Source organism: Colossoma macropomum, unplaced genomic scaffold, assembly GCF_904425465.1.
Source record: "Colossoma macropomum unplaced genomic scaffold, Colossoma_macropomum, whole genome shotgun sequence".
NCBI lineage: Eukaryota > Metazoa > Chordata > Actinopteri > Characiformes > Serrasalmidae > Colossoma > Colossoma macropomum.
Genome location: NW_023494789.1, coordinates 24,354,260 through 24,380,893, shown reverse-complemented (window position 1 = coordinate 24,380,893; position 26,634 = coordinate 24,354,260). Strand labels below are relative to the sequence as shown.

General features: G+C 39.0%; 1 pseudogene; it reads left to right on the top strand.

Annotated features, from left to right (window-relative positions):
- Positions 1-575: 575 nt before the first annotated feature.
- Positions 576-26,634, top strand: LOC118807459 (annotated as a pseudogene).

Sequence of the window (26,634 nt, the reverse complement as noted above, 5' to 3'; positions counted from 1 at the left end):
TACTAAATAATTTATAGTATTTACTGAATAATTAATAATAGATATTGAATGATTCATAGCAGATACTAAAAAAAATCACAATGAATACTAAATAATTCGTAGTCGTTACTGAATAATTTATAGTACATACTGAATAATTCATAATAAATACAAAATGATTTTTAATTTATATTTATATTTATTTATGCTCGTGCTCTGTTGTAAGTATGCTGGTGCAATATGGTTGCCACTTTACTTCGTTTCTTTCATATGTTTTGTATTGTTTGTGTGTGTGTTTTGATGTTTTCCTGCTGGCTGAGGAGTTTGCCATCATATCCTCCAAGATAGCAGCTGAGAGTGACATTCCAACTGTAGCTCAGAGGCTTCTTGGGCTGGTCGTTTTGGTGATGCTACATCACATGCATATGATGCAGCCTGGACCTGCCACTTGAGTGACGCTGTATTGCAGCTACAAGGCTGCCTGGACCAGAAACCTGATCAACGCTACATCGCAGCTATGTGGCTGCCAGGGCTGGCTGCTTGGATGACACTGCACTGCAGATGTGGGACTGCCTGGACCGGTAGTATTTGGCTGCATGAGCAGTGCTACGCTGTGGCTAGGAGGCATCTCGGGCTGGCTGCCTGAGCGACGCTACATCACAGCTACGTGGGCTGGTGGTGTTTGGCTGTAGGAAATTGCTACCCCTTGCTACCTGGCCACCCAATGTGACGCACTGTAGTTGCAGAGTGACACTTTCCCCACGGCTAAGGACTCTTTCCGGCTAGCTAAGTGATTGTATACTGTCGTCATTATAATTTCCCCTGCTAGCTGTAGGAATTGTGGAGTTGTGTATGTGATCTCTTTCTAAAGCATCCTTGGGTTTGTTGAAGGTGCTAAATAGTTTTAAATTTAAACTTAAAATAATTCATAGTAGATAATGAATAATTCATAGTAGTTACTAAATTATTCATAGTGGATACTGAATAATTAATTGCAGATACTGAATATTTCATAGTACATGTGAATAATTCTAAGTGGATACTGAATAATTAATAATAGATACTGAATAATTCACAGTAGATGGTTAATAATTCATAGTAGATACTGAATGATTCATAGTAGACACTGAATAATTCTTGGCAGATACTGTATAATTCATAGTGGATAATGTCCTGTTTATCTAAATTGTCAGAGGGAGAAATAAAGGAGAACGAGTTCAGCATTTCTGTCTCTTATCAGCTCATACCATCAGGAATCTGGCAGAAGCTAAGAACCTTCTGGAACCAGTGGGCACTGTTGTGTGAGGGAGATGGAGTTGGTGGTCAGTTTGAGTGCAGTGTCTGTTTCTGGTCTGATTCTGACACTGAGGCTGACAGAACTCAAACACACTAAACGATTTCCACATTTAAAGTAATAAAGTATAAATCTCAGCTGTTACTTGAAGGCAGTGTAAATGTGTCTTTCACTGCCTTACATATCTAATCCTCTGTGTCTGTGTCTGAGTTTATAAAAAAGGCAGAAAACACCAGCACTGGCACAGTGGATGCTGCTGCCTTCTGAGGCACTGCGAGTGATTTAGCAGGTGTTAGATAGCCGGCTTGATGTTTATTTAATGACGGTATGAAACCTGAGCACTGTGATCACCTGATTGGTGACCATGTGAGAGAACTAAACTTGAATGTTACTGATCCTGGATGAGACGGAAAAAAGGCTGACATAAATGCTTTTATGTCATTACAACACTGTTTAAAATTGCTGTAAATTACCAGCCAGATTTTAACGGTATTATCCGGTTATACACAAAAAACAGCTCTTTACAATAAAACTTACAGTAAAAATTACAGTAGTGTGTTTACAACTCAGCTATCTATCTATCTATCTATCTATCTATCTATGTATCTATCTATCTATCTATCTTTAGTGTATTAGAGCTCTGAGCTACTCTGAGTGGGTGAAGAAGTGAAAGTAAATAAAACAATACAACAATAAACACTAACTAGAAAAGTGCATTTCCTGAAGAAAATGCAAAGTGACTCTGCAGCTTAAGCAGCCCCCAAGCGGTCGTTTCCAAATGGTTACTGTGGTTTCCCAGGTGGTTGCAAGGGTGTTGCTAAGTGGTTATAACAGTAGTGTTGTGCATTGCTTTGCAATGAGCAATCACAAATTATGTATTTATATACCAATTTCTAGTTATGGAGTATATTATCCAATTATGCACAATTATATGTTCAGTACATAATTGCATTCATTATTAATACCAATTGCAATAATCAACATGTGTGTCTATCATAGCATGGCATTTCATTTTGCTTGTGAGGATATACAAAACCCATCTATAACATTTTCAGCTGTCTCGATTATCATTTTGTAGGAGACTAAATTTTTTGTTCTTTGACCACCTTCAACAACTAGCCCTCGAATGCTGGCAAGACTGAATACCATCTTAGCAGTGCATTTTCCCCTAGGCTTTCTTTCCCCCGTGTGCAACACTGGACAAAGTACGTTCTGTGGTCATGTCAGTGTTTTTTGAAACTGAAATCACAATTTTGTTAGAGAAAATGTCTTATATATGCAGTGTTTGGCCTGAGAAACATCACATCTTCCCTCTGCACAAAATACCACACTAATGTAGTTTAGTTAGTTGGCGTCTATGGCTGATATGACCATTTCATGTAACTAGCTCTGAAGAGGGGAAATGAAGGAATCTGTTCATATATGTGTGGTGCATGCTGTTGTTATTCTGCCTAAACTAAACAATTAAATTGATGTGTTCTAGTTGTTTGCCACTGCACTACTGGTAACTTCTCAGCTGCTGCTACTGCTTGCTATGTTTATAACGAATCTGCATAAATCAACAACAAACCTGTATTTCTTGCTGCAAGTGATTAACTCTTCATTTGTTTTTGTTTTTTTTCAGGTGAGAAAAACAGCAAGCTATACTGAATGCTGGATGGTCAGTTGTGAGGGACACATCATCTATAAGGACATGCAGGCAACTTTATTGACCAGGCTTGCTTCTGTGTTTTACAGAAGCAGGATGCATGTGTGAGCTAGCAGTTTAATTGTTGTTCATGGAGAAAGTAGCAAAGAAAGAACCAGAAGCAAAAGAAAAGCAAAATGAGGCCAGCACTAATGAAATGAAAAGAACCACTAAAAATAAAGAAATACTCAAACTAAGAATCAGCAAAACACACTACAAACATACTACAAACACCACCAAGCAAAGAACAGACTAAACCAAGGGGAAGATAGACAAGAGAACAAATGAGAAACACCTGGGGCTAACAAGAGGGTGGGGCAGATGAGTGGGGAGCAGATGGACCAAAACAACAAAAGCACATGGAACAAGACACAGTAGAAGAAGATAAAGGCATGACACAGACAGAAACAAGGAAAGACAAAGCAGGACAAGGCAAAAATCTGTAGCTATACCTGAAGGGAAAGTTAGTGCACCCCCATTAAAAAAGGTAATGAACTGTTAACCTCTACCAATATTATACTGTAAATGTACTAAATTACGGTTATATCCTGAATTTGTAAAAAACGCTATTAAACCATACATTTTTACTACAGTAGGATAATGTTAATTTAACGGCAATTTCCTAGCAACGCTGCTGCCAGTTCTTTATTGTTTTTTTTTTACAGTGAACACTTGTTAACTCTTAGCCCAAATCTGATGAAAGTTTTCTAGACTGATCAAAGCATGGACCTAAAAGGGATTTAATATTTATTTATTTATTTATTTAATCTGATCAGTCATTAAATTCAGTCTTCTGGTCACATGGGATTTTGACTGATTTTCAGCAAAATACTAGACATACAAAATATTTACACTCAAATACAAATTTGAGTGTAAATAAAACTGGATATTTAATTTTAAATGATAGCCTTTCATGCAAAATACAACATTTCAGAATATAAATGTTCTGTGTCATTTTTTCTTTGTCAGACTAAATTTAGCTGTTGGACATGTTCATATTAAGCTTGAACACAAACATGCAATCACAAACAGTTTCCTGTCAGATAGGAGGAGGTGAGGAGGTGTGTGAGTACAGCAAGAAGAAATCAGTCCTCAGTGATGGCAAAGGAAAAATCTGGTAAACAGCTTTAATTCATACTTTAACTCATTTTCAAAAAAGGTTAACTAAAACAGCCCATAATGCTAAAGCTGAGACTAGTGGAGACAACACAGTTATACTGATAAGGGAAGATGAATGTGGTGTTATATCACACATACAGGTCTGTATTGTATGTGTTGTTGTCTATATTGTCTCTTTTGCAGTGAATTCGGTTCTGTGTATCTAGAACTGTTCACTCTGAGGGGTTCTACTCAATGATTTAAGCAATCACTCAATATCATTCACGCAGACCGGCTATCAGGCTGCATTAGAACTCCCACTGCAGTGTTTATACTGTATTGATCACTGTATTGATCAGATACTGACACATTAAGATGAATGAATTAAAGTTTGTTGTTTTTCTCTGCAGGCGACTCCCAGACATTTGACCCTACTTTTAAAGGGCCCATTCATGACAGGTGAGAGAGACTGTTATTCACTTCATTGACGCTGTAGTAACAGTTTATAATCTGTGCTTTAAGTCTGCTGTAAGAGGTATTTTCCTGTTTCGATTCGCATTTCTGTTCAATGTTTCCGCCTCATCTCTGGTGTTCTGACAAATTGTGTTACCTTGTCAAAATATCCTACCATAGCACATATTTCAGTAGTTTCGTAGTTTCAAGTTTATTTGTCATTTGCACAACATGTCAGGACATTCATGCATTGAAATGTTTGTGGTGAGGCTCAGCTAATCACTTTACAGAAGGTAGACAAAGTAAAAATAAAATTACAAGAAAATACTGAGACATTAAATATACACAAAACATACACAAAATATAGAGACAGGAGGGACCTATGTAAGGGAAAAAATCCTCTCTGCTATGTACAAATATATTTATATTAAACAAGAGATAATCTGTGAAGAATATATACATTTTAAAGTGACTTAAGTGACTCAGTGTTATTGTTATTTAAAGTGACGTAGTGTTAAAGTGTTATTGTCCATAACAGTAATATGATACAATAATAATACTAGTGACAATGTGACTGAGTGAAATGATAGTTGGGGAAGGACCCACAGCTTCACAGCTTGTTCAGAAGCCTGACAGCCTGTGGGTAGAAACTGTTCATTAACCAGGTTGTTCTAGCTTGAATGCTGCGAAATCTCAGGCTGTGTGCTGTGTGATGCTGTCTGACCGGATCTTTTTGATTTTCCTGAGGCAGCAGGACTGATAGATGTCCTGTAAGGCTGGTAGTTTGTTGCCTGTGATGGCTTCTGCCACCACTCCTTTAAGGGCCTTAAGGTCGCAGGCAGTGCAGCTGCTGTACCAGACAGTGATGCAGCCCGTGAGGATGCTCTCTATGGTGCATCTGTAGAAGTTGGTGAGGATCTGAGGAGGCAGACCAAACTTCCTCAGCCTACGCAGCAAGAAGAGATGCTGATGGGCAGATCTCACAATAGTGTAGTTGTGGAGGGACCAGGTAAGGTCATCAGTGAGGTGTACGCCGAGAACCGTGCACCACTGAGCGCTGTGTGTTTACAACGAATTAGCACTGTGTGTACAACTCAGCAGTGATTGTTGATCTCAGCACAGTTTGTATACTTCACTCTGTGTGTGTGTGTGTGTGTGTGTGTGTGTAGGAGTTGCACTGATGTTTTCTGCTGTCTGCTCTTCATTCTGGCCCTGCTGGGTTATATTGCAGTCACTGCTCTTGGTGAGTATATATTATCTATATATATATCTATATATATTATCTATCTACCTATCTATCTATCTATCTATCTATCTATCTCTTTAGTGTATTAGAGCTCTGAGCTACTCTGAGTGGGTGAAGAAGTGAATTGTGAAAGTGAATAAACAATACAATAATAAACACTAACTAGAAAAGTGCATTTCATGAAGAAAATGCAGAGTGACTCTGCAGCTTAAGCAGCTCCCAAGCGGTTGTTTCCAAATGGTTACTGTGGTTTCCCAAGTGGTTGCAAGGGTTTTGCTAAGTGGTTATAATAGTAGTGTTGCGCGATGCTCTGCTATGAGCAATCACAAATTATGTTTTTATATACCAATTTCTAATTATGGAGTATATCATCCAATTATGCACAATTATATGTTCAGTACATAATTGCATTCATTATTAATACCAATTGCAATAATCAAGATCTGTGTCTATTTTACTCCCCTCTCCAGCCTGGACTCAGGGTGATCCGCGGAAGGCGATTTATCCCAAAGACAGTAGGGGGCAGTTCTGTGGTCAGATCGGGACCCCACTGGAGTGAGTGAAACACACTCACAGTCACTCACAAACAAATTGATTCAGTGAAAACATGAGAACTCAGACGAGCTCAGTTGATCCTCACTCAGTGTGTGTGTGTGTGTGTGTGTGTGTGTGTGTGTGTGTGTGTAGGAAGAAGCCTCTGCTGTTTTATTTTAACATCATGGAGTGTGCCAATACACAGGTGCTGAAGGATTTGAAGTGTCACACCACACAGGTAACACCCCATTTACCCCAAACATAGAACTCTCATTGTCATTGTCAATCTCTGTGATTACACTGTGTTGTGGTCAGCCTAACTACCGTGTGCAGCAGTTATAAGTTATATTGTTATTAATGTCAGATATTGTGTGTGTGTGTGTGTGTGTGTGTGTGTGTTTGTGTGTGTGTGTGTGTGTGTGTAGATCTGTGTGGAGAAATGTCCAGAGCGGTTCCTAATGCTGGTGGAGGCTAAACAGAGCAAAGAGGACAGGCAGTACTACTCACAGTTTTGTAAGGAGAGAGTGGACACTGCAAAGGTGAGTTAAACACAAAAACACTCTCACACACATACATACACAAACAAACACACACATACATTCATACAAACACACACACACCGTTACTGAGAAAAAGTACAGCAGGTGATATACTGTTTAACACAGCTTACAGAGAGGAAATGAGTGCAGTTGTGCAGGAGCAGAAAGTAGGATACAAATTCTCTTCTTTTGAAGTTCTTTTTCTTAGTGTAAGTGACTGTGAAACAAATAAGAATTCCTTTTCACTAATTACAATCTATAGGCCCCCAGGGTTGTATTCTCAGTTCTTACAGGAATTCTCAAACTTTCAATCAAGTTTAATAACGTTTTCAAATGAAGTAATAATTGTCTGCATTTTTAATATCCACTTTGACAAACCTCAAGATGCACTAAGTAAGGCATTTATATCTATCTTAGGCTCTCTAGGTTTCACTCAAAATATAAAGGGTCCCACTCTTTATTGCAGCCACACTTTAGACTTAATTCTGACCTTTGGTGTAAACATAAATAACTAAGCCATTCTCCCTCAGAGCACAGCAGTCTCAGATCATTACCTAATCTCGTATGAAATTCGCTTTAGTGGTAATGTACGTTCATCACCATGTTATCCTGTTAAACAGACTATAACTTCCTCCACAGCTGGTAGCTTTATCAGAAACCTTCCTCAATTATCAGCTGCCCCATGGTATAATGATCATACTCAAGCTTTAAACAGACTGTCAGACAACTAGAGCGAAAATGGCACCTGACTAAACTAGAAGTGTTCCAGTTCACCTGGAGGAAGAGCACTTACTGCAGCACGCTCAACCTATCTCTCCTCTCTCATAGAAAACAATAAAAAAATCTAGATTATTATTTAGCACAATTTCTAAAATACCTAAGAACCAAACAGTTACTGAACCCCAAATGGCATTAGCCTATAGCAGCAATGATTTTATGAATTTCTTTAGTGATAACATGGAAAAAATCAGGCAGAATGCACAGTTAAACTATACAAACCTGCTGCCTTATAATGCCAAGCCTATTCTGTCAATAGTAAACTCCTCTCTTAGCCTTGGCTATATCCCAAAAACTCTTAAACTAGCAGTAATTAGACCTCTGATTAAGAAAGCTAATCTGGATCCCTGCGAACTATCAAATTATAGACCTATCTTGAATCTCCCCTTTATATCAAAGATCTTGGAAAAAGTTGTGGCAAAACAATTAAGTTCATATTTGCATAGGAATCATATACATTAAAAATTTCACTCTGGTTTTAGGCCACATCATAGTACAGAGACAGCACTAGTAAAAAATTGTAAACAATCTTTTATTATTCTCTGACCAAGGAAATGTGTCTTTGTAATATGAACTTAGCGTGGCATTTGACACGATAAACCACTCTATATTATTAGATAGACAAGAAAACCTTGTAGGGGTAACAGGAATAGCTCTTTCCTGGTTCAGATCTAACTTTTGCTATCAGTTTGTTAACTTAAACAGAGAATCATCTGTCCTCGCAAAAGTAAAGTATGGTGTACCACAAGGCTCTATTTTAGGACCTATATTATTCACATTATATATGCTACCACTGGGCACCATTATCAGTAAACACGGCATCAATTTCCACTGCTATGCCGATGACACACAGTTATATATATCAAGCAAACCAGATGATAAAATTCAACTTAGCAAGATTGAGGGCTGTATAAAAGACATAAAAGACTGGATGTCAAGTAACTTTCTCCTACTTAACTCAGATAAAACAGAGTTTCTGCTTCTTGGTCAAAAGCTGCAAGAAACAAACTGTCTAATTTAACTTTTAAACTTAATAGTTTCTCAGTTGCGTCAGGTTCATCTCTAAAAAATCTTGGTGTCACGATAGATCCTGATCTGTCCTTCGACACACATATAACGAATTACAAAATTCTTTTACTGACATACAAAGCTCTTAACGGAATCGCCCCTCAGTACCTGAGTGAACCTCTCTCATCACGCCTACTTAGATCACATGGTGCTGGCTTAGTATTAGTACATAGAATTAATAAAGCTACATCAGGGGGAGAGCCTTCTCATACAAAGCCCCCCAACTTTGGAATAATCTTCCAGTCAATGTTCGGGACTCAGACACAGCCTCAGTCTTTAAGTCTTGGCAAAAAACTTACTTGTTTAGTCAAGCCTTTGGTAATTAGTTTTACCTGTTAGATTAAAGGTGCAGATATGGGGGTTCATGGACAAAGAGTATCATGGTAAACTGGAAGTGTTGGTGCTGTTGTTACATGTTCACTCAAGTTTGCTGACAGTGGAGCGGAGGGACACTGACATCTCAGGGAGCCTCATGTCTCTGTTACCTTTCTGGTTTCTCCCTTTTAGTTAGGCTGTAATAACTAGACCTGCCAGAGTCTCTGCTGCTCTGTTAATACTGTGATCTGTGATCAGTCACTCTTTACAGAACTGACTCTCTGTGTGTTTTCCTTTTCTTTGCCGTGTTGAACAGCTGCCCATCCTGTGTGTCTGATGCTGTTGCTTCTTCTGCCTTGATCAGGTGCCCACTGCTCGCCAGCCTTCTGGACCAGTCTGACCACCATTGAGCTTCATGCTGTACAACACTGTGCAAACCTCACCCTCATGAACTGACCCTCCTGATGATGCTGCTGCTGCTGCATAAACTAAAACTAATCTATTAATTAACCATTAAAACTAATCTATTAATTAACCATTGCTCCGCCTGTTTTCCCCGCTTTGTATTATTATATTTTATACTAATGCTGTTTGCTATCCAGTGTCGACCAGAGGAGGATGGGTTCCCCTTTTGAGTCTTGGTTCCTCTCAAGGTGGTGTGGTGTTGATAGTGTAGAGATTATTAAGTTGTGTTGAGCTGATTGAGTTGTTTAAAGATAATTGAGTTTTGTTGAGCTGATTGAGTTGTGGTGAGTTGTGTAGTGATGATTAAGTGGTGTTGAGTTGTGTATAGATGCTTATGTTGTATTGAGCTGATTGAGTTGTGTTGAGTGGATTGAGTTGTTGAGTTGTGTAGAGGTGATTAAGTTGTTTTGAGCTGATTGAGTTGTGGTGAGTTGTGTAGAGATGATTGAGTGGTGTTGAGTTGTGTATAGATGCTTATGTTGTATTGAGCTGATGTCAAGTTCATTGAGATGTGTAAAGCTTTGTTGAGTTGATTGAGTTGTGTTGTGTTTAGTTGACTGAGTTGTGTTGAGTTGTGTTTAGTTGACTGAGTTGTGTTTGATTGACCAAGCTGTGTTGTTGATTGAGTTAGGTTGATTGAACTGTCTTTAGTTCATTGACTTGATTGAGTTGTTTGAGCTGATTGAGTTGTGTTGAGTTGTTTAAGTTGTGTTGTTTTTAGTTGACCGAGTTGTGATACTGAGGGGTATTCGAAATCAAGGTCAACCAGTCCAAAGTCAAAAGCCAGATCACAAAAACAGTAACCATGAGGGAAGTTTAAAAACAAAGTCCAAAATCCAGAAAAGAAGGTCAAACCAGAAATCTTTGCAAAGGTCCTATGCTAAAGCCCAGGCTTATATACTAAACAAACAAGTAACATGAAACAAGGAACAGGTGAGGTGAATCACTAATCAGGTGAAGCAAACTGGTGGAGAGTCATGTGAGAGAGATCTGAGGTCACATGATCAGGTGAGGAGTTCTGGAAGATGGAGTCCGGAGACTAGGAAGAAGTGACCGCTGGAACGGAGGGAGTGTGACATAGTTAGTGTGTAATTGCTGAGAGTCTCATGGCAGGATTGTGTTGAGTTTATTGTTCTGTCACACTGATGTTATTGTTTTTTATTTACAGCCGGATCCTGAAGTCCTGAAACGTGGAATGTGTCCGGAATGGATCATACGCAGCAAGCCGTGTGAGTTATTCAGTTCTGCATCAGCGTCTGTGATCTGACCTGTTTATATGCCAGAGTCTGATGCTTTATGCATGTGTGTGTGTGTAGTTATGCACAGGTGTATGCCGGACCTGAAGAAGAAGAAGGGGGGTGTAGTGTCATTGATAACATAACTTCCTTCACTTCCGGAGACGTCAACTTGAATGCCACTGACCTGCTGGAAGCAACAAAGTCAGTGTGTGTGTGTGTGTGTGTGTGTGTGTGTGTGTGTCAATGTCAGTGTTAAACTGTCAGTGAGAAGCTGAATAGTTTTTGTGTTTCTGCAGGAAGTCCGACATCGTTGTAGAATTTCGGGAGGTGGCCATGAGGATCTTTGAGGATTACATAAAGTCCTGGAGCTGGATCCTGCTGTGAGACTCTCAGCCATTACACACCAACCAACATCAGCCTCACACACTGCAAAACACTACATAACACTGTAAAAAACACTGTATACCACTGTACAACATTGCATAGCACTGGAAAACACTGTATAACCATGTATACAACTGCATAAAACACTGTATAACATTGTACAACACTGCATGAAGCTCTAACACACTGTACAGCATTGCACTTCAAAAAGTACATGGTACAATGCACCACTACACTGTACAGCACTGCAAAATACTGTATAAGAACTATACTTAGAAGTGTATAGCACTGTATAACACACTGTGTAACACTGTATAAAACTATATAACACACTGTAAAACACTGAATAAAGTGTTGTGTGACATTGCATAACACTGTGAAACACTGCGAAACTATAAGAGTGTATTACACACAGTATTACACAGCATGACACATGGCATAACACACTGTATAACAAACTGCATAACATTGCATAACACTTCATCACACTGCACACACTGCATAACATAACTCACTGTATAACATACTGTAACACTGCATTACACACTCTACAACAGTAGAACATTGTTTAATATGTCTCTCTCTCTTTCTCTCTCTCTCTCTCTCTCTCTCTCTCTCTCTCTCCCCCTATCTCAGTGGATTAGTAATTGCCATGCTGCTCAGTCTGCTCTTCATCTTTCTTCTGCGTTTTCTGGCCGGGTTCATAATCTGGACGACAATCAGCTTGGTCATCCTCATTATTGGTTACGGTGAGGATATTTCCTGTGCTGTAGGTCCGGCTGTTTTCATGCACTGTCAGCTGTCAGCTGTGTTTATGTCAAAGCGCTTAAACTGTGTTAGAAATGCTGCCTTTGTTAGAGTGGTGGACTAGTTCCCTTTGGGTGTTAGCTCACTCTGTCTGTTAGTTTACTCTGTCTATTAGCTTACTCTGTCTGTTAGTTTACTCTGTCTATTAGCTCACTCCATCTGTTAGTTTACTCCGTCTGTTAGCTCACTCCATCTAGCTCACTCCATCTGTTAGCTCACTCTGTCTGTTAGTTTACTCTTATGTTTAGCATATATTTACTGCCTTCCTGTGATTTAACTTAAATAAAACTGTATTTAATAATACAATCAAATTGAAAATGAACATTTAATTTAATCATAAAAATTTAATTTGACCAAGATAATGTGTTCTTGTTAGTCCTCCTCGATCTTAGTGCGGCAATAGACCACGCTATCTTAAAAATAAACTAGAAAACATTGTAGGGGTAACAGGAATAGCTCTTTCCTGGTTCAGGTCCTACCTCACTGATCGCTATCAGTTTGTTAATATAAACGGTGAATCATCTGTTCTCACAAAAGTAAAGTATGGTGTTCCACAAGGCTCTGTTTTAGGATCTGTATTATTTACATTATATATGCTACCACTGGGCACCATTATCAGTAAACACGGCATCAATTTCCACTGCTATGCCAATGACATATTTAGCAAGCGACCCAGATGATAAAATTAAACTTAGCAAGATTGAAGACTGTATAAAAGACATAAAGGACTGGATGTCGAGTAACTTTCTCCTTCTAAACTCGGATAAAACAGAGGTTCTGCTTCTTGGTCAAAAGCTGCTAGAAACAAACTGCCTAATTTAACTTTTAAACTTAACAATTTCTAAGTTGCATCAAGCTCATCTGTAAAAAACCTTGGTGTCATTATAGACCCTGATCTGTCCTTTGATGCACATATAACTAATATTACTAGAACAGCCTTCCTGCATCTCCGCAATGTTGCTAAATTAAGAAATGCATTATCTTTACAGGATGCAGAAAAGTTAGTCCATGCATTTATTACTTCCAGGCTAGACTACTGTAATGCCCTGCTGGCTGGATGTCCCAGCAAAAGCCTTAACAAGCTTCAGTTGGTCCAGAACGCTGCAGCCAGAGTCTCACAAGAACCAGAAAGTTTGACCATATCAGCCCAGTTTTATCAACCTTACACTGGTTACCAGTTCAATTTCGGATTGATTATAAAATTCTCTTACTGACTTATAAAGCCCTAAACGGACTCGCCCCTCAGTACCTGAGTGAACTTCTCTCTCACTATGAACCATCACGCCTACTTAGATCACAAGGTGCTGGCTTACTATTAGTACCTAGAATTAATAAAGTTACGTCAGGGGGGAGAGCTTTCTCATACAAAGCCCCCCAGCTTTGGAATAGTCTTCCTGTTAATGTTCGGGACTCAGACACAGCTAAAGTCTAAGCTAAAAACTTACTTGTGTAGTCAAGCCTTTGGTAATTAGTTTTCCCTGTCAGTTCTATACCTGCCAGAGTCTCTGCGAACACTGTAATGTGTGGTCGGTCACCCATTACAGAACTGACTCTCTGTGTGTTTTTCCTTTCTTTTCTTCGCCGAGTTGAACAGCTGCCCATCCTGTGCATTCTGATGCTGCTGCCTCTTCTGCCTTGATCGGGTGCCACTGCTCGCCGTGCAAACCTCACCCTCACAACCTGACCCCACTGATGCTGCTGCTGCTGCCGCTGCTGCTGTATGAACTAAACTAATCAAATTAATCGTTTGCTCCACCTCTTTTCCCTGTTTTTGTACTATAATACTTTATACTAACAATGTTTACTATCCGGTGTCGACCAAAGGAGGATGGGTTCCCCTTCTGAGTCTTGGTTCCTCTCAAGGTTTCTTCCTGTTTCTCTTAGGGAGTTTTTCCTTGCCACTGTCGCCACTGGCTTGCTCATGGGGGCCTGGACCCGGATTTCTTTTTGTAATGCTGATTTCCTTGTTAAGCTGCTTTGTGACAACACCTGTTGTAAAAAGCGCTATATAAATAAACTTTACTACTTACTATTACTTCACTAATCACCCACTGTCGCCTTTCTGTCTCTCTCTCTCGCTCTCTCTTTCTCAGGTATCTTCCAATGTTATATGCAGTACGCAGCTCTGAAAGGCCAGGCTGAATCAGATGTTATCATAATGGATCTGGGGCTGCAGACAGATTTCTCCATCTACCAGCAGATCTGGCTGGCCTTCAGTGAGTTTGTTGCTATTATTATTATTATTATTAGTAGTAGTAGTAGTAGTATGATTATTTTTTATTATATTATTATTATGTGTGGTGGTTAGCATATCAGTCTGTTTGTGTTTCTCTCTCAGCAATTATCCTGGGTATCGTGGAGCTGATGATGCTCCTTCTCCTCATCTTCCTTAGGAAGAGAATCGCCAACGCCATCGTTCTCATTAAAGAGGCCAGCAGGTGAGCCCCCACCCGGCCCCCAAAGCACACATGCTGCTTCAACTAGACTGAGACTTCAAATACACAGATGTTACCTGCTCTTCTCACCTGCCCACGCTAGTCCAGTCTGAAACAATTGTTCTGTTTTAAGTCACAGTCAACATAAACATTTGCAGTTTGTCTCACTGAGGTTGGACAGAAGTTTAGGTACAGTTGTAAAGCAGCTAAGTCGCTAACTGTAAACAGTGATGACACAAAAGTGAAAAAAAAATCAGATAATTATAATAATTAATGAAATAATTATACACACAAGAGCCTAGTTCTGTACACTAGTCTGTAGTAATAAAGTGTAGAAATCTGATGTGGTTGGCTATAGGGAACAGTGTACAGCTGCAGTTAGCTAAAAAGATAACATCACGGTTAGCTGGCTATTTTCCTACTATTGTAAGATTAAAGCACAAGATTGGAGATAATAATACAGTATAGAGGCAGACTGTGTATCATACAGTCTCTCTTTATTTGACTGTTTATAGTGAGTGGTAATGAACTGCTTGAAGGTTTGTGATTAAATGCTGCTAAAATTAGCAGTTCCTCCGTTTTGGAAGTTCAGGGCTGCTATTTGAAGCCCCACCCCTTTAGGGGTCAACACAGCCAAATCAGCAGCGCTTCTGATCAAGGATGCAAATTTGTGTGTCAAATTCCATGTTTTGTTTATTTTCTACATGAAAATAAGTTAACACATCCTCTACAGAGAGCACATTTACATATGGCATTTTTCTGCTAAATGTAGAGCAAATTTATTGAATTTACTGAATTTAACAAATAAAAAAAACTAATGAATTAATTCAGCATTAATATAATTATTAATTAATTTTCACCCCATTTTTTTTCAGGGTGCTGACTCATATGATGTCACCGCTGTTCTACCCTCTGCTGACTTTTGCCCTCTTGTCTCTGGTGATCGCATACTGGGCCGTCACCTCTGTGTATCCATCTCAGAGCTACACACACTCTTATAGCACAACTGACTTACCTCACAGACACACCATCATCACTCTCAGTCACTTTCCCCAGCTAACAGACAGACAGACGATACATAGACAAATAGACGGATGGATAAATGGATAGATGGACAGACACATAGATAGATAGATAGATAGATAGATAGATAGATAGATAGATGGATACATAGATAGATAGATAGATAGATAGATAGATAGATAGATAGATATTGTACTTAGAAAAGCTGAGGGCACACAAAGTAATATAGATGTAAATTTATGTTACAAATCTACAGAGCCCTACAGGTGACATCCTATATAAATATATAAAAATGTGGCCACGTGTGGAAATGAGAACCTAATGCATGGTAATGACTTAGTAAGGCGTGGGAATGAGATCATGCCTTACTAAGTTATGGCCATGCATTAGGATCTCATTTCCATGCCTTACTAAGTCGTGGCCATGATTTAATTATCTTGTTACCTTCCCTTACTAAGTCGTGGCCATGCATTATTTTCATTTATATAGGATTTCACCAGTGGGGCTCCGTACAATTCTATGTAATCAAATGTAAATATAAAGTGCTCCTATAGAGAAAAGTCCAGCTGATCCTTAACCGCCTCTTGCAGCTTCCTGTACACCTCCAATCAGCCGATCTATAAAGTTTCCAACACCACAGAGTGTGAATACTCCGGACAGACCTGCGACCCTGAGGTCAGTCCCCAGAAACATAGTATTATTAATAGTTTATAATAATAGTAATATTTATAATAACAATAATATAATTTTATTATTAATAATAAAATGATATTCATTCTTTAAATGAGTTTGAATTTATATTTTATTTTGTTCCTCTTATAAAATTTGTGTGTATTTCTGTACCATAATTCATTTCTGCATGACAGTTTTCCAACTTCTTTTTATACCTTACATTATACAGCAGTTAGTTCCGGCCATGCAAGCTGATTGGTTGAGAGGCGTTCTAACTATGCTGATATTTTGCCATGACATCATGGGTTTTTCACAAACACTGTATCACTTCGCTGAGATGCCGTTGCTAAGCAACGACTTTGACAGCTGTAGGAAACACTCAAGCTATTTGAACGTTTTTACTTCGTACTTTGCCACAAACAGAAAATGGATAATTTTAAGATCACATTTGACGGACAGCCGATTTTGTCAGACTCTGAAGATGAGACTACACTAAATTCCCAAACTGTCAGTTGGTCTGTGTATCGAGCTGGAGAACGAACTGCCGGCTGTGCAGCGAGTGAGCGGAGCTCGTTACTCTGGCGTAGCAACGAGCTGCTTGTTAAGGAACTATAATTTGGCGGAAAGAACTGCTAACATTAAAACATATTAAATGCCACCTTCACTGCCCAATTTATATATTTCTTACTTTATTTATTTAACTGTTGTATAAAAGCAATAGAACACTCGAGGTCGTGTGTTATCGCGAATAACATCACGGCTGTGATTATCTGCGACCAAATCACAGCCGTGATGTTATTCGTGATAACTCACGACCTTGAGTGTTCTATTGCTTAAATGACACAGGTTGCGGTAGACTGAATGGGCGGGGCTAAACTGCTGTAGGCTGAATAGGCAGTCATATATAAACGAGTTCATGGTGGTGATGTGATTTTATGCAGATTCTCTTTTTTTTCCACAGACATTCAACAGCTCTGAAGTACACAAGCAGTGCCCAGATGCGGAATGTCTGTTTGTGTTCTATGGCGGAGAGACGTACTTCCATAAGTACCAGATCGTGTTCCAGGCCTATAACCTGTTCATGTCCTCCTGGTGTGTGAACTTTGTGATGGCGCTGGGTCAGGTGACCCTGGCCGGGGCCTTCGCCTCCCACTGCTTCAACAATCCGGACATCCCAAGATTCCCTATCTTCTCCTCACTCGGACGGACCCTCAGGTGTATTCACTATTCCTACTGCCATTCCGTTTCATAGCGTCACAAAACTTGGCCCAATATTTTGATAACAATTCAAATTTACAGTCTTAACCCTGAACATAGCAGAGCTGGCGAGCAGAAACCCTAAAATGTTTGAAGAGAGTGTGTGATGATTTAGTCATGCAGTTAGCATCATGCTAATTGGTGGTGTATAAGCTTCCATTACATCTTAGCTACATTAGCCTCGTAGCTCCAGAGCTAAAACTGAAGAAGAAAACTTCAGACACCATACATGACTACCTTTGGGGTTCTGGACGAGGGCTGTGTAAATTTTATTTTTGCCCAGTTATTACTTTAATATACTGCTTACCATTCTAATGGGAACTGGCTTAATGGTTACCATTAAAAATCACTAGTTTCCTGTGGGACACCTATAGATTCCATTAAGAAACCATCAGATTAATCCGGAGTCAATCCCAGAACATCGTTAAACCGTTAGAATCCTTTACACCGTGATATCAGTCCATCAGGATAACACACAATACCATTAGTTACTGTTGGACACCGCCAGGAACCAACAGACACTTTATATAATGGTTTCTATGATTTCTTTAAGCAGGGTGGAGCTACCACGCTAATTTAGATAAGAAGTAATGGAAGCTTGTACTTCACCAATTAACATGATACTAACTGCATGTCTAAATCGTCACACACTCGCTTGAAACATGTTAGTGAAGTTGGCTTCTTATTCAAATTTTCTGTCCCACCTTAAATGATGCAGCAGTTACATACTGGTGCCTGCCTACCATTTATGGCGAAACAACAGACATGCTAATATGGTTTTTAACACTGTTTATGGACTATAAATGCATTAAAACAGTAAAGACAGTAGCGTAATACTGTCTCTGTCTCAGGTATCATACAGGCTCATTGGCCTTTGGTTCTCTGGTCCTCTCCATCAATCGGATGATCATAATGATCCTGGAGTATCTTGAGAAGAAGCTGAAAGGTGAGCTGGAGCTTTTCTGCCTTTTCTGCCTCTTGTTTCTCCTGTTTTTTCTGTTTCTTTTGTTTTTTGTTGGCAACAGTAAAGTCATTCTATTTTTTTACCCATGTAGAAGCAGAGTCAGGTCAAGTTGATTTATATAGTGCTTTTTGCAACAACTGCTGTCACAAAGCAGCTTTACAGAAAAATCTGGGTCTGAGCCCCCATGAAACACTGAGAGGAACCAAGACTCAAAAGGGGAGCCCATCCTCTGGTCCACAGTGGAGAGCAAAACAATAACGCAAGAGCAAAATGAACAGAGAATAAAGTTTTAAGATTAATACAAAATATTATAAATACAGGAAAGGGGAGAAATCAGCCTGTGATTGGACAGAAGTGTTTAGATTAATCAGCGATTGATTTGTTTGTTTATTGACTGCTGAGTGATGATTTCCTGTTCAAAAATGGGAGTTTGTGGCAGAAAATGAAAAAAAGGGCTTGTGGCTTTGTTAGGTCACGGTCTTTACATATCAAATAAATGCAACAACAGCATTCAGAAATTCAGTTATTACTAGAAAAAGTTAGATTAAATGGCAGAAATAGACACTTTTTGTGTTGGAAAGTTGCAAAACTTCTGTGATACACAATATATAACATATGTAAACATTTAATATTGCATATAGAAACTATTTAAGAAGAAACAAGTCAAACATTTGGCTTAAATAATTGAATAAAACAACTCAGCTGCTTGTTACTATGCAGTTTATACAGTCACCATATGGTTGTTGTTGTTTATAGTCTTTAATATGATACATGCAGCTGTTGTAGTATCATATTGATAGTATTCTGATGACAGAAATGTGCTTTTTTTGGTAGGCAACTTCAAGATCATTCAGCAGTGCTGTGGATATTTGTTATGAGATAAAGCCATAAGTGATCCAACAAAGGCAGTAAATCGCATTTTCTGAAATACTTTTTTAAATCTCATTTTAAAATATATTAACTGATATTTTATTTGATTTGTTGCTGTAGTGATGATAAATAAAAGCTGAAATCTGAACAGCTGAGATTTCCCGCTGCGTTACTTCTGCTGCATCCCAAACCACATACTAGCACACTAAGTAGCGCATATCCCATTAGAAGTGCACTCATTAGTGTAGTAGGTGAAGTACAGAAGTGTGTGTTTTGGGACGCAGCGTTAAATCAGCCAGTGAGACGCATTCAACAGCTTCTCTGCTGTGTTGCTTGCTAGCTGCTCATTAAACACCTCCAGGCCAAACTAAACATGGTCTTCTTAATGAGACAGTTCAATACTATAAATTGACCCCTGTGTTGTCTCTCTCTCTCTCTCTCTCTCTCTCTCTCTCTCTCTATTAGCTGCTACAAGCAGAGATCCTAAGTTCACCATGAGGTGTCTGAAGTGCTGCTTCTGGAGTTTGGACTATAGCATCAAGTTCCTTAACAGTAACGCCTACATCATGGTACGATTGTTGTACTGAAATTAAATGTTAGCATCTCTGTGCAGGTCCTGTATTTTTCCCTCTATCTGTGCAAACATAATTAAATTATACTTTTACTTTGACTTTAGTTCCTTTCTAATAAATTACGCAAATTTTTTTATTTTTAACAACAAATGATTTTCTCAACTTCCAAACTGAGCAAACACAGCTTGCTAACTAAGCTACTCTTAGCCAGATAAATAGCTACTCTTCTTTTTTAGAATAACAAATACGAAAGATATTTATTAATCCTAAACTGCTCCTATTGTTTTCTTTTGATAGCCTGTTAGCTAGCTTATTTAGCTAATGCCACATGACATTCAAGCTAAGCTAATGTGTTAGCTTACAATAAACTCAGCATATCCTAACATATTGGAGCTTCTTTCTGTGAGGAAAAAATGTTAAAGAAATTCAAAGTAAGTGCTTTATTTATTCTTTATTCTTCATTTTCTTTATTAATACATTTCCTTCAAGCAAATTTATGGTAGCCTAATCTTACAATGATTTATCAGTACCCTTTACAGACTTTTAGAAAGGTGTGTAGTTTACTTGGATGTAACTAAACAATAATTTTTTACCATTAAACTGACAACTTCCAAACTGAAGAAACACGTAGCTTGCTAACTAAGCTAATTTTAGCTAGATAGCTAATGTGTTCTTCTACTCATTCTTTTCATTTTGATCTTTTAGAATAACAAGCACAACAGCTCTTTATAAAACCTAGCTAATATCAGCTAATATTCCAATGGGTTAGCTTATCACTGAAATCTTAGTGTGTTGGAGCTTCTTTCTGTGAGAAAAATGTTCCTTAAAGACACTCTTTTTTACTCTTGTACACTTTATCTCTTAAATCTATTTACTGCCTAGTCATTTATCAATACATGTTTTGTATTGAAGTGAATGCAAAACTACAGTGGTGGTGCGTTAATCCTAGTTAAGTAGGATTTTTACAGTCCTCCTGTTAGAAAGCTGTAAAGTTGATTTTAGTATTGATGACTCTGCATCTCAGAATTAAAGGTTGATAATGATTTTTCACTTATTCTCTCTCCCAGATCGCCATTCATGGTGACAACTTTTGCACATCTACTACGAACGCTTTCAATCTCCTGAAGAGGAACATTGTCCAGTGAGAGAAACTACACATCACTCTGTGCTGTTACTCAGCTCAGATCAGACAGAGCTAATCAATTACAGAAAAATAATCAGCAGAGTGGAAAATACTTCAGTGATTGTACTTTGATACTGTACTTAAGCATTTAACATTTGTGTTTTACTTAAGTATTATTGAAACTGAACGCTTGTACGTTTACTCAATTACATTTCTAACAGAAAACAGACTTTTATACTCGTTACAGTTTTAACTGAGACATTCAGAGTACGCGTTACAAACAGAGTCTTGTGGTCATTTGTATAAAACATCATTAGCACATTTTGGCCTTTTATTTTAAGTGAGCTGTGGAAAATCTCTTTAAGGGAATGTTTTAAGGTAATTTATAATTTTAAGCTTCATCACCTCATCACCTCAAGTTTGTAGGTTTAAGTTGAACCCTAAAGCATATAAATACTTTTTTTTTTTTTTAAATAAGTATCAGTAACTGAATGGTTACTGTAATAAAGATCTTTTCCGTACTGAATTCCTGATTTGTGTTTCAGGGTGGCCAAGCTGGACAAAGTGATGGACTTCCTGTTGTTTCTGGGAAGGTTGCTGATAGTGGGGATTATGGGTGAGTGCAGAGAGCAGCTCAATAAAATATACTATTAAAACTGATGGCTGTTCCCCACAAATTAGAACAAACCTCACAGTAAAGCAGGACTTTGCATCTTTAGTTTTAGTCTCTAGTAGACTTGATTCAGTGGTTTCTGACACTGTATGGCCTTGCTTGCACTGCAGGGCCGAATGGTTCTGAGCCCAGAGGGTAACCGTTCCAGACGCTTTTCCACACGGACACGAAATGCTTAAAAACTGGGCTCAGTGTGTTTTTTTGACACAGTTAGCTAACTATGCTCCAGACCACAGACCCGTTTGGTGGAATGATGTAAAGGCGTACCTATTCGCTGAATGTTCCAATGTTTATGTCGGTATTGTGCCACAACATAATGTACCATTATTTCAAGCCTGAAAATGATCAAATAAGTTCAGTTTGCTCACATGGATAAAAGTGTATGACAGGGGTTAGTGTTGGTGTTAGGCTGACTTGAGTGTGCAGGGCATCTCTATAGGCAGATACTTGTTTATAAGCTTCAGCATGAACAGAAAGTTTTGATTGATAAAGTCTTTCCCACTGACGGCCAGCCTGCTTCATTTCACAAAGTTCAGAAGTATACCAGGTCATGGAGGTGCTGAAGAGACACATTTAGTTTTCAGAGGTACTAAAGGTGTGAACTTTAGGACAGGAAGGAGCAGAGGCAGGAGGAGAAACAGTAGAAATGAACTGAGTAAGAGTAGAAATGTCGATAGATCGAATCTTATGGAAGGAAATAAGAGCGCAACAGATCACAAAACTCACAGTCTGGAACGTACGATGGGTAAAGAACTTAAAGAACACTTAAAGCAAGGAACTTTTTCCTGTGTTTTTAAATGAAAGCAACATTTTTGGTTAAAATTAAAGGAAGTAGCGTTACTGAGTCAGGAGAAAGAACATAATTTGTTGAGTTGTAAACAGTTTAAAAATCTTTGAAGAAGTTATTCATCTTTATTGTCTTCCTTGTTAGTTAGCAAATGCATAAAACAACCTCACGCTAAATTCAAAAGCTGACAGCTACATAAAAGTTATTTGGTAATTTAGTGATTCATAATCCGAATGATCGATTATTTGTTTCAATAATCGATAGATTATTTGACTATTAAATTAGTCGTTTGTTGAAGCCCTGCTGCTGATGCTGGTTTTCTTAATATCCTTATCTTCCTTGATCCCACTGCAGCCTTTGACACGTAAATCATGACATACTTATTTCCAGACTTTCATCCATAGGAATTTCAGGTTTAGTTCTTCCTTGGTTCCAAATCCCCAAATGTTACATATTGGTACTTTAAACTTTGGTAATTTATCCGTGGTTCACCAACACCACCATGCTCAGGGGGGTGTCGGCCCACTTGGCAGCATTCTCACTCGCTCTAACGAACCCCCCTAGTGCTCACACCCCAAATTCAGACTTCTACTTCTGGCTGCTACTGTTTTCAGCTATGCAGTGCACTTTTGTGATGATTTAGATATAACACAATGAGTGAGTTTACATCATTACAGTTTACATTACATTGCACCCAATAATCCAATCCTAATCAGATTTCTGCAGTTATCTGATTATTAAGTGGTCGTATAAACAGTTCACTCTGATTTCTCAGACCAGATTAAGAGGCTGGATTTGAGCTCAGTAATGGTGTTTTTCAGTGCATGTAAACTCTCACTCTGATTTCTTTAATTTCTCTCAGTCTGTGCATGTGTGAAAACAGAGCGCTGTCCTGGAAACAGCAAGCAGCGTTTAACACAGCACCCGCGAGACGCAACACAACACTTTTGGAGTGACGCTGAAACTGACTACCTGCTCAACCAAATGAAGGATTTAAATATTCTTCATCTTCTAGATGATGTTTATTCATATTTTCCTCTAAATGTTTTAATAAAAAGCCGCTTATGACATTTGCGTTTTACGTTACGTTTATATCACGTCTTATTCTGTGAGTTTATTGGCTGGTTGTAAAGCAGAAATCCGATTACTGCCTGACTCATGTAGATCTGGAGTTTCCTCAATATCTGATTACCCAGGAGCATGAAAACACACTGAACCACTTACTGACACAATCTAATTTTCTGCAGTTATCAGATTATTAAGTGCATGTAAACACACTCAATAGTAATTGGTATGATATGTTACACACAGTGGTAAATGAAGAGCCCCCATATGTGCATGATTTTTTTATGAATGAGTTTATTTGTGTTTTTCATGAGTTGAAAGCATAAAACAATGCACATTTCGTCAGCTCTTAAAATGGGGCTGTACACGGAGCTCTTGCAATGCACTCGATTGTGCAGGACCCCATAGCTGCGCTAAGCACTTAAATGCTGTTTTGCTGAGTGAGCAATACATTGCTGATATTTGTTTCAGACCAACAAAGCATACTGCAATTATTTATAGTGGGGTTTACAGTGCATAGTAACACCCAAAACAAAAAAATAAAAACTGAAAAAAAATAAGGAGAAAGTACTCCCACAGATATGATGGTTGATCTGCTAAAGAATTTGGGAAAAGTAGTAATTTTAGCTGTTTTCTTCTCTCTCCTGTCAGGAATCTGCTCTTTGCTCTTCTTTACTGGGAAGATAAAGGCTGTGAAGGAAGCAACTCCCTCACTAAACTATTGCTGGGTTCCCGTCTTGGTGAGATCAGACACCAGCAGTAACAATATACCAATAATACGGGCGACAGCAAAATTCAAATCAGCTTTGCATTATTATAATAATAATTATTGTAATTAGCATTAATATCAGATCTTTGAAAATTTTTAGCATTAGCATAAGTATTAATGATGCACCACAATAATACAGGCTACAGTGGTTGTTATAGTGTATTTGGTGACTCCACTGCCCTCCACGCCGCAGATGGGTTTGATCCTAAATGTAACCATATTGTAAGATGCTTTAGATAAGAGCATCAGCCAAATGTCATAAATGTAAATGATACCAGTACTGCTGTATTTAGATCAGTTCTCTGGGATTAATTAGCATTAGCTTTATTAATAACACAGTATAGCTACTGCTGTACTTAGATCAGTTCTCTGTAAATAATTAGCATTAGCATTATTGATGACACAATGTATTTAGAGCAGTTCTTTGGAATTAAGTAGCATTATTGATACAGGAATATAACTACTGCTGTATTTGTATTAGTTCTCTTGGATTATTAGCATTAGCATTATTGATATAACACAGTAATCCTTGGTCCCTGCTGTGTTGTTGTGGTATATCAGGATGCTAAATGTTACCGAATCAGCTGTGTTTATGCTAGTGTGAGAAATATTATCAGGTAGTTTCACTGCAGTGTGTGTTTGTTCTAGACGGTGATGTTTGGCACCTACCTCATCGCCCACGGCTTCTTCAGTGTCTACGGCATGTGTGTGGACACTCTGTTCCTGTGCTTCTGTGAGTGTTAAAGCTTTCTAGCAGAGAAAACGCAGCACTCAGAACCTTCTGTCAGGAAAATACAGTATGCTGAACATATCAACCCACTGCAGGCCAAACATTTAGGGACGTCTCACCATCTTTTAAAATTGTACTTTACAGTAAAGTAAGACTAATGCTAATGCTTTGGGAGTATTTATCTTCAACATTAATGCAGCGTTTACATACTGGCGCTGAAAAAACATCGTTCCGTGCCTTACAGTGGTACACAACTGACATTGACAGCAATGGAAATGTTAGCAAGGTGACTGTTGGCTGTTTTCTTCTTTTCACTTCAACTTTTCTGAAATGATTGTGAGCTCTTTCGCCTGGCTTTGAGTCTAATCCTTTTCTTTTTCTCTCTTTCTCTGAATCGTCTTGCTCTCACCCACTCTGCTGTCTCTCTGCCGCCTTTCTGCTCTCGCTATAAACCACTAACCCCAAAAGCGTGCTGACCCGCCGGGCCGAAGGTGAGGACCTGAAGGGGAAGGACATGAACTGCCGTACTTCATGTCTCCAACGCTGCACCTGTCTGTGAGCAAAGCAGCGGAGGAGGTTGATCGTGCAGCGATGGAGCAGGAGGAGGAGGTGCCGCTGCAGGAGAACAACTGAAGCAGCAGGATGTTCTCAAGCAGGAGACTGAAGAGGAGACTGCGCGGAAGCCAAGCCTCATGAGAATGGCCCTCAGGAGAACGAGACTCCACTAACACCTCAAATATATCGAAACTATTAAATAAAAACAGTTCGACCTTCTGCGGCAAAGCTTTGCTGGTGGGTAGCCCAACTGTGGCGCCATGAGCGTCCTTGAGTTTGGCGGTTGTCGCCTCTCAGCTGACAAGTGTGCCACTGTGGGTGCGAGGGATCGTGTCTGGACGTAGCAGTGACACCAACTAGCCAGTGTCAGTGAGGGCAGCCTACGCAGCACTAGATCCAGAGGTTGCTGCTGCAGCTGATCTTCCTGGCAGACCTCGGCGCAGCTCTGCCTCCTTCCGCAGCACCAGCACATCAGTCGTTCCACCTCCAATTGCTCAGGGGTCTCTCTGCACATCATCACCTTCTTGAGTTATTGCCGCTAATTGCCACGCTGCTTCTTTCGCCGTCCTCATCCAGGCTCTGCTTCTGAGCCTCACCGCGGCAGTAACAGCAGCTGTAACTTTATATTTCTAACGTTATGTTGATTACATGTTTACGTTTCAGCTGTGTGCGTATGGTCGGTTGCTAGGTAACAGACACGACAGTAGATTATCAACTTAAATCGAGTAGTTAGGATTTCCTAGCTGGAGATAAGATGTTGTAAGATCACATGAAATTCCTAGATTAAGATCAGATTTGCTTCTGTAATACGAATTTAAAAAAATGTTAAAAATCTTATCTTGACCTGTCAGATCTTAACAAAAGGATAGGAAGTTTCTGTAATACGGCCCCTAAACTTGATTAGTGGCCGTATTACAGAGACTTCCTGTCTTTGGTCCTAAGTTAAGATCTGATAGGTCAAGATAAGATTTGCATCATAATGTAGCGTCATTATGCTAGCAGTGAATTATGCCGCTAGAAGGGATGCTTGAACAGAAATTAGGACACTGTTGGTGTTTATCCTAAAGTTAGCTCTAATTGTAGTGAGAGTGACTTAGAGGTTTACACCATTACTGTTCACTGCTGAACTGATTTTGTCTCTGATTTAATGGTTGTTCCCTCAGTGGAGGATCTGAAGCGCAACAATGGAGAGAGGCCGCACTCCATGTTCGAGAGACTCTTGAAGAAACTGAATAAAGAAACAAGGTCACAATAA